Source organism: Carettochelys insculpta, chromosome 10 (assembly GCF_033958435.1).
Source record: "Carettochelys insculpta isolate YL-2023 chromosome 10, ASM3395843v1, whole genome shotgun sequence".
Classification (NCBI taxonomy): domain Eukaryota; kingdom Metazoa; phylum Chordata; order Testudines; family Carettochelyidae; genus Carettochelys; species Carettochelys insculpta.
The window spans coordinates 12,799,430-12,807,601 of NC_134146.1; the positions used below are offsets into that span (position 1 = coordinate 12,799,430).

An 8,172-nucleotide genomic window follows, 5' to 3' on the forward strand; every position below is an offset into this window, starting at 1 on the left:
TAGATGATGATCAAGTCTACAGTATTTTAGTTACAGCACATGCTTTTGTTATAATCTTCTTCATAGTAATACCTATTATAATCAGAGAGTTTGGAAACTTACTTATACCTTTAGTAACTGGGGCCCCAGATATAGCATTCCCTTGAATAAACAACATAAGCTTCTGACTCCTATCTCCATCCCTTTTGCTATTGTTAGAATCCTCAGGAATCAAAGCCAGAGCTGGTACCGGGTGGACTGTATACCCATCACTAGCTGGAAACCTTGCATATGCCGGCACATCCGTAGATCCAACTATCTTCTCATTACATTTAGCTGGAGTGTCATCAGTACTAGGGGCTATTAATTTTATTACCACTGCAATTAACTTAAAATCCCCAGCTATAACCTAATACCAAACACCGTTATTTGTGTGATCCGTAATAATTACAGCTGTCTTACCTGTACTCTCACTACCAGTATTAGCTGCTGGCATCACTATGTTTCTAACTGGTCAAAACCTAAATACAACATTCTTTGACCCATCTGGCAGAGTGGGACCCAGTCCTATACCAACACTTATTCTGATTCTTTGATCACCCTGTACATTCTCATCCTTCCAGGATTTGGCATAATCTCCCACATTGTTACATACTATGCCAACAAAAAAGACCCATTCGGCTATATGGGCATGGTCTGAGCAATAATATCTATCGGCTCCCTTAGTTTTAGTGTATGAGCCCACGACATATTTACTGTCAGAATAGATGTAGACACATGAGCATACTTTACATCTGCAACAATAATCATTGCCATCTCAACTGGAGTAAAAGTATTCAGCTGATCAGCTACTTTGCACAGAGGAATAATCAAATGAGACACTGCAATGCTATGAATTTTTGGTTTCATCTTCTTACTCACTATTGGTGGGCTCACTGGAATCATCCTAGCGAACTCATCATTAGACATTGTCCTCCATGACACTTACTATGTAACTGTACACTTACATTATGTCATGATCAATAGGGGCTCTATTTGCTATTATGGCTGGATTCACTCACTGATTCCAACTATTTACAGAATATTCACTCAATCAGGCCTGAGCTAAAATACACTTTGGAGTTATATTTGTAGGCATAAATATAACTTTCTTCCCCCAACATTTCCTAGGCTTAGCCAGAATGCTGTGACGATATTCAGACTATCTTGACACATACATTATATAAAACGCTATTTCTTCCGTCAGATCTTTAATCTCAATACTCGCTGTAGCCATAATAATGTTTATAATCTGAGAAGCATTTGCTCCAAAATGAAGTCTCAAAAATTGAATTAATCCACACAAATGCAGAGTGACTGCATGGATGTCTACCACCATATCATACTTATGAAGAACCAGCCTAGGTGTAGACTCAAGAAAGGGAGGAATCAAAGCCCCTTAAATTAGTTTCAAGCCAACCACATACCCTCTATATTCCTTTCTCTAAAGACACTTGTAAATTAATTACATAGCCTTGTGAAGATTAAATAATAGGTTTAAACCCTTTACAACGTGATGGCCCACCCACTCCTGCTTGTTTTTCAAGACTCAATATCCCCAATTATAGAAGAACTACTTCACTTCCACGACCACACCTGAATAATCGTCCCACTAGTTAGCATCTTACTACTTTATCACAACTGTAATAACAACCAAACTCACATATACTAACACCACAGCAGCCCAAGAAGTAGAAATTATCTGAACCATCCTTCCAGCCATTGTACTAATCACCATTGCTGTTCCACCATTATGGGTTCTTTACTTAATAGATGAAATTAACAACCCCCACCTAACCATTAAAGCCATAGGTCATGAATGATACTGAACATATGAGTACACAGACGATGAAATTCTGGAATTTCCTACATAATCCCCACCCACGACTTACCAAAAGGACATTTTCGACTACTTGAAGTGGATCACTGCATAATTATGCCAATAGAATCCCCAGTTCAAATGCCTATTTTCACTGAAGATGTCTTACACTCATGAGCAATATCATCCCTAGATGTAAAAACAGACACCATTGCACAACGATTAAACCAAACTACCTTCCTTGTAACACAATCAGGCATTTTCTATGGACAATGTTCAGAAATTTGAAGAGCTAACCATAGCTTCATGCTTATCGTAGTAGAAACTGTTCCCTTACAATACTTTGCAAACAAATCCTCTGCCACTTTATCTTAGCACTGTAGAGGATAACAAGGAATAGCACAAGCCTTTTAAGCTAGAAAAAGAGAACTACACCCTCCTTAGTGGTATGCCCGAACTAAACCCTAACCCTTGGTTCTCAATCCTATTACTCACATGATTAACTTACTCTATTATTCTCCAACCTAAAATCTCAGCCTACCTACATATAAACAACTCTTTAAATAAAACCAAGCCTACGAGCAGAAAACCATGACCCTGACCATGGTCCTCACACTTTTTGACCAATTTATAAGTCCACAAATCCTTGGAATTCCATTAATTATCATTCCCCTTCCAATACCAACAATAATTTTCCCAGCTCCAAATAACTGATGGTTGACTAACTGTTTTTCAACTATCCAACTATGAGTAATGAACCTCTTTACAAAACAATTAATACTCCCAGTTAACAAAACAGGTCACCACTGATCTATTATTTAAACATTGCTCATAAAATTACTTCTTATAGTCAACCTACTAGGCCTCCTACCATGCACATTTACACCTCCCACCCAACTATAAATAAATATAGGATTAGCCATCCCAATATGGCTTGCAACTGTCTTCACAGGCCTACAAAATCAACCAACATCATCACTAGGCCATCTTTTTCCAGAAAGCACCCCAACGCCACTAATCCCAACCTTAATCATCATTGAAACCATTTGCCTCTTCATCCGGCCATTAGCACTAGGTGTATGATTTACAGCCAACCTAACAGCCAGACATTTAATAATCCAACTAATCTCCACAGCTGTACTCGCTGTCATGTCAGCAATGCCAATCCTATCCATCTTAACCTTAATTGCTCTTTTACTTTTAACCCTAGTTATTCTCTTACTTTCAACCCTACTAGAGCTTGCCGTAGCTACAATTCAAGCCTATGTATTTATCCTACTCCTAAGCCTTTACCTTCAAGAAAACACCTAATGATTCACCAAACACATGCCTATCACATAGTCGACCCTAGCCCATGGCCACTGATGGGTGCAATAGCAGCATTATTAGCATATTCCAGCCTCGCTGTGTAGTTCCATTACAATTCAATACAACTATTACTTTTAGGATTAATCACCATACTGCTCACCGTAATTAAATGATGATAAGATATCATATGAAAAAGCACCTTTCAAGGACATCACACCTTACCTGTCCAGAAAGGTTTACGATATGGAATAATCTTATTTATCACATCAGAAGTATTTTTCTCTTTTTGGCTTCTTCTGGGCCTTTTTTAACTCAAGCCTAGCTCCAACTCCAGAACTAGGATGATCACTTTGGCTTCAAAGCAGCCTCCTGATACTGACATTTCATAGATGTGGTCTGACTCTTCCTATATGTCTCAATCTACTAATGAGATCATACTCTTCTAGTATATTAGTATGGCTACGTCTACACATGCCCCAAACTTCGAAATGGCCACGCAAATGGCCATTTTGAAGTTTACTAATGAAGCGCTGAAATGCATATTCAGCGCTTCATTAGCATGCGGGCTGCCGCGGCGCTTCGAAATTCACACGCCTTGCCACCGTGCGGCACGTCCAGACGGGGCTCATTTTGAAAGGACGCAGCGTACTTCGAAGTCCCCTTATTCATGGGAATAAGGGGACTTCAAAGTAGGCTGCGTCCTTTCGAAAAGGAGCCCCGTCTGGACGCGCCGTGCGGTGGCAAGCCGCATCAATTTTGAAGCGCCGCTGCCGCCCCCGCAAGCTAATGAAGCACTGAATGTGCATTTCAGCGCTTCATTAGTAAACTTCGAAATGGCCATTTGCGTAGCCATTTCGAAGTTTGGGGCACGTGTAGACAGGGCCTATGACTGACTTCCAATCACTAAGATTCAGTGCAATCCTGGAGAAAAGTAAGGAATATAACCACATCAACCATAATCACTGCCTTCATTCTAACACTAATCTTACTCATGCTTAATTACTTGGTTACGATTATAAAACCTGATACTGAAACATTATCTCCATATGAATGTGTATTTGAACCAATAAAATCTGCTCGCTTACCTTCCTCATTCCAATTCTTCATAGTCTCAATCTTATTCCTTCTCTTTGACTTAGAAATTGCATTATTACTACCCTTATCCTGAGCCATTCAGCTCTCACACCCAAAATATACCTTTGTATCAACAAAAAAGCAGTCAAGTAGCACTTTAAAGACGAACAAAATAGTTTATTAGGTGAGCTTTCGTGGGACAGACCCACTTCTTCAGACCATAGCCAGACCAGAATAGACTCAATATTAAAGGCATAGAGAACCAAAAAAAGTAATCGAGGTGGACAAATGAGAACAAAATTATCAAGGTGTCTCTGTACCTTAAATATTGAGTCTGTTCTGGTCTGGCTATGGTCTGAAGAAGTGGGTCTGTCCCACGAAAGCTCACCTAATAAATTATTTTGTTCATCTTTAAAGTGCTACTTGACTGCTTTTTTGTTTTGGTAGTATATAGACTAACACAGCTTTCTCTGTGTTACTTTGTATGAACCTAATCCTTTTATTCCTTCTTACACTTGGCTTAAGTTACGAGTGAATTCGGGGGACCTCAAATGAGCAGAATAGATAACTAGTCTAACTAATAAGACAACTTATTTTGACTGAGTTAATCATGAATAAACCTCATGGTTACCTTATGACACCCTTACATTTCAGCTAATTTTCTCCTTTCATGATTAGCATTATAGGTTTATCATTTAACTGAGCTCATCTAATCTCTACCTTACTTTGCCTAGAAAGCATAATATTATCTTTATTCGTTACAATATCAATACAATCCACCCAACTACAAATCTCATCATTTGGACTTGTCCCAATACTAGTATTAGCCTTTTCAGCCTGTGAAGCAGCCATGGGATTATCTTTACATGTAGCATCTTCCTGAACCCATGGCTCAAACCACTTAAAAAAAAACCTTAGCCTACTACAATGCTAGCAGTCTTGATCCAACAATTACAATAATCCCTACAACCACCCTATGCAAGCCAGACCAACTCTGAGCTACAGCATTCAACATTGACCTACCAACCCCATCCAATATCTCCTCCTGATGAAATCTGGGCTCTTTACTCGGCACCTGCCTGATCATTACAAATCATTACAGGACTTTTCTTAGCAATACATAACTCATCTGATATCTCACTAGCCTTTTCATCTGCAGCCCACATCACCCAAAATGTACAATATGACTGACTAATCTGAAACATACATGCTAATGGAGCCTCACTATTCTGGTTCAAGTTTGTCCTGGGTTCCTTTGGTAGACATTTATACAATCCAGTACCTGGTGGTTGCTTCCCTCCACCCAAGCTGTGGTGCACTTCAGTGATGCTGTAAACACAGGTGTATGGAAAGTACTCTGCTTTTGCAGGATAAGGAGTGCTACACACAGGTAAAAAATGAATTATTCTATAAAACACTGTATGAAACACTGAAGTAAAATAAATAACCAAATGGTAAGGAGGAAAAATCTTGCTGCAAATTAATAATTGGTGGAAAGACAAGAAGCACAGTGTCTTACTGAATTTCTGGAGAGAGGTGACTATTAGGGCAAGTCTGCCAAGGCATCATTTAAACCAGTAGTGTCCACTCCCATCAACATCTTCCAATTTCCCTGTGCTCAGACTACTCTCGACTTCACCCCCTTAGCCAGAGGGAGAGACAAGAGAATAGTCCCTTGACTAGCGCTCACTTATATTCTAGCTATATTGAGCAGGGAGTGGTCCAAAAGAACAAAGGAAGACAGGGCAGTTTTAGGCAGGTAGTAAACCCCAAGCTGCCGATAAGAATAAAAGACAAGGGGAAGAGGTCAATTCTTTTATTGGGTCAACTTCTGTTAGTGAGACAAGATCTCAAGCTTACACAGACAGAGTTCTTTCAGTGTCACAGCTCAATACCAAACAGCTAGGGAGTTAATAAGGCACAAAACAAGATTAAAACAGCTAGAGACATAAAGCAAAACAAGAAAGCATTTTACAAATACATTAGTAGCAAGAGGATGATCAAGCACAGAATAGGCCAGTGACCGTGGAGAGAACAGAGGGGCTGGAAGAGAGGAGACATAAACAGGTAAGGCTGAAATGGTAGAAGCTAAATGACTCATTTGTTTCAGTTTTCACCAAAAAGTTTAGTAGTTGTTGCATATCTAACATAGTGAATGCCAGTGAAACTGAGGAGGACCTGAGGCAAAAGAGGGAAATACCCTGCCCCTATTGTACACCTTCCCCAAAGCTCCCTCCCTCGAGCTATGCAAGCCAGGGGATTACCTGAGGGGCCTGGCATGGGGGGGCATCAGGTGTTTCCCCTCCTCTCACTCACAGTGGTGGTGGGAGCCAGAGTGACCCAGCAGCCTGCTCCACTCTATTGCCCATCTCCAAGCTTGCCGTGCTCAACTTCACCACAATGGCAGGAAGCGGAATGCCCTGGCCCCAGCCGGCTCCCTCTGCTCCCAGCAGCACAGTGAGCTGGGAGATAGACAGCGGAGTGGAGCAGGCTGCTGGGGCATGCTGGCTGCCGCCATACCAGGCCCTGCCAGGTAATCTCCCAGGCTGGTCTCAGACCCACAAATCCCATCCATAGGATGGGTGAGGTGATCACCATGACACCCCGCCCCCCACCACAAAGCATAGTGCATGGGGTGACCTCCCCAACCCACCCTACGGATGGGACAGCTCTGATAGTGCAGATGGATTTTTTTTTTAAAGAAATGGATAATTTGTGGATATTTGTGGTTGCTTTAAGATAAGAGAAAGATAATCAAATGTCATGCTTCAAGGCATAAGTGGTTGTTCGCAGGGGTCAGGAAAGAATTTCCTGTCGTTACACAATGCACTATTTTACAGTTAACTCAATTTTGTGTGGGGATTTTGCCTCCCAAAGCAGCGTCAAATATTGGCCATAGCTGCAGGTAATACAACTGGTCTTTGATAGACCATTAGCTTAATCTAGTGTGGCAAACAGACATTAAAAATTTTACAGTGAATTTTAGTGCCCATAAAAGTCACTGGATTACCTGAAGAAAAATGTGGTCTACAAGAAATTATGTAGGGTGGGTGCAGAACTGGTGTCAAGATCATACTCAGAGTAGCCCATCAGGGGTTTGTGTTGGGTCTGGGACAATTTCCATATTTATGGACTTGGATAATGGAGTTCAGGTTTTATATGCAGAAAAACTGCAGTTGACACCAAGCTGGGAGGGATTGCTCGCATTCTGAAGAAAAGAATTAGAATTCTATATCTCCTTGACAAAATAGAGAATTGATTTGAAATCAAAATAATGAAATTCAGTGACCACAAATGCAAAATTCTACACTTTAAAAAGAAAGAAAATGCACAGCTACAAAAAGGGGCATAACTGGGTAGTCATTAATACTGCTGAAAAGGATCTGAGGGTTATAGCGAATCACAAGTTTGCATTAGCCCATAATATGATGCAGTTGCAAAAAAAGCTAATATCCTTGTATGGTGGTCTTTAAATTGACCTACTGTATTCAGCTCCAGTGAGGTCTGAGCTGGTGTACTTTGTCCACTTTAGGAATGATGTGGGAAAAGTAGATAAAGTCTAGAGGAAAGCAACAAAAATGCTAAAAAGGTTTAGAGAACCTGCTCTATGAGGAAACACTTAAATAAAAGCAACGCAAGTTTAGTCTTGAGAAGAGATGGCTGTGGGGAAGAGCTGACAACACAATCTTCAAATTTGTTAAGGGCTGTTGTAAAGAAAACGAAGATCAATTGTTCTCCAAGTCTACCAAAGTAAAGGCGTAACATAACTGTCTTAATTGGAACCAAGGGAGTCTCAGGGTAGATGTTAGGGGGGAAAATCTTTTTACTAGGATAATCAAACACTGGAATGGTTTTCCAAGGGAGACTGTGGAACCCCATTACTGGAATGTTTTAGGAATGGGTGGGACAAACACCTATCAGGAATAATCTAGGTATGCTTGATCCCATATCAG

At 40.6% G+C, this 8,172-nt stretch overlaps 2 pseudogenes; both read left to right on the forward strand.

The window, feature by feature from the left end:
* The first annotated feature begins 1,534 nt into the window (after positions 1-1,534).
* On the forward strand, positions 1,535-2,212 carry LOC142018517 (cytochrome c oxidase subunit 2-like; annotated as a pseudogene).
* Positions 2,213-2,440: 228 nt separating this feature from the next.
* On the forward strand, positions 2,441-3,148 carry LOC142018580 (ATP synthase F(0) complex subunit a-like; annotated as a pseudogene).
* Positions 3,149-8,172: the final 5,024 nt, after the last annotated feature.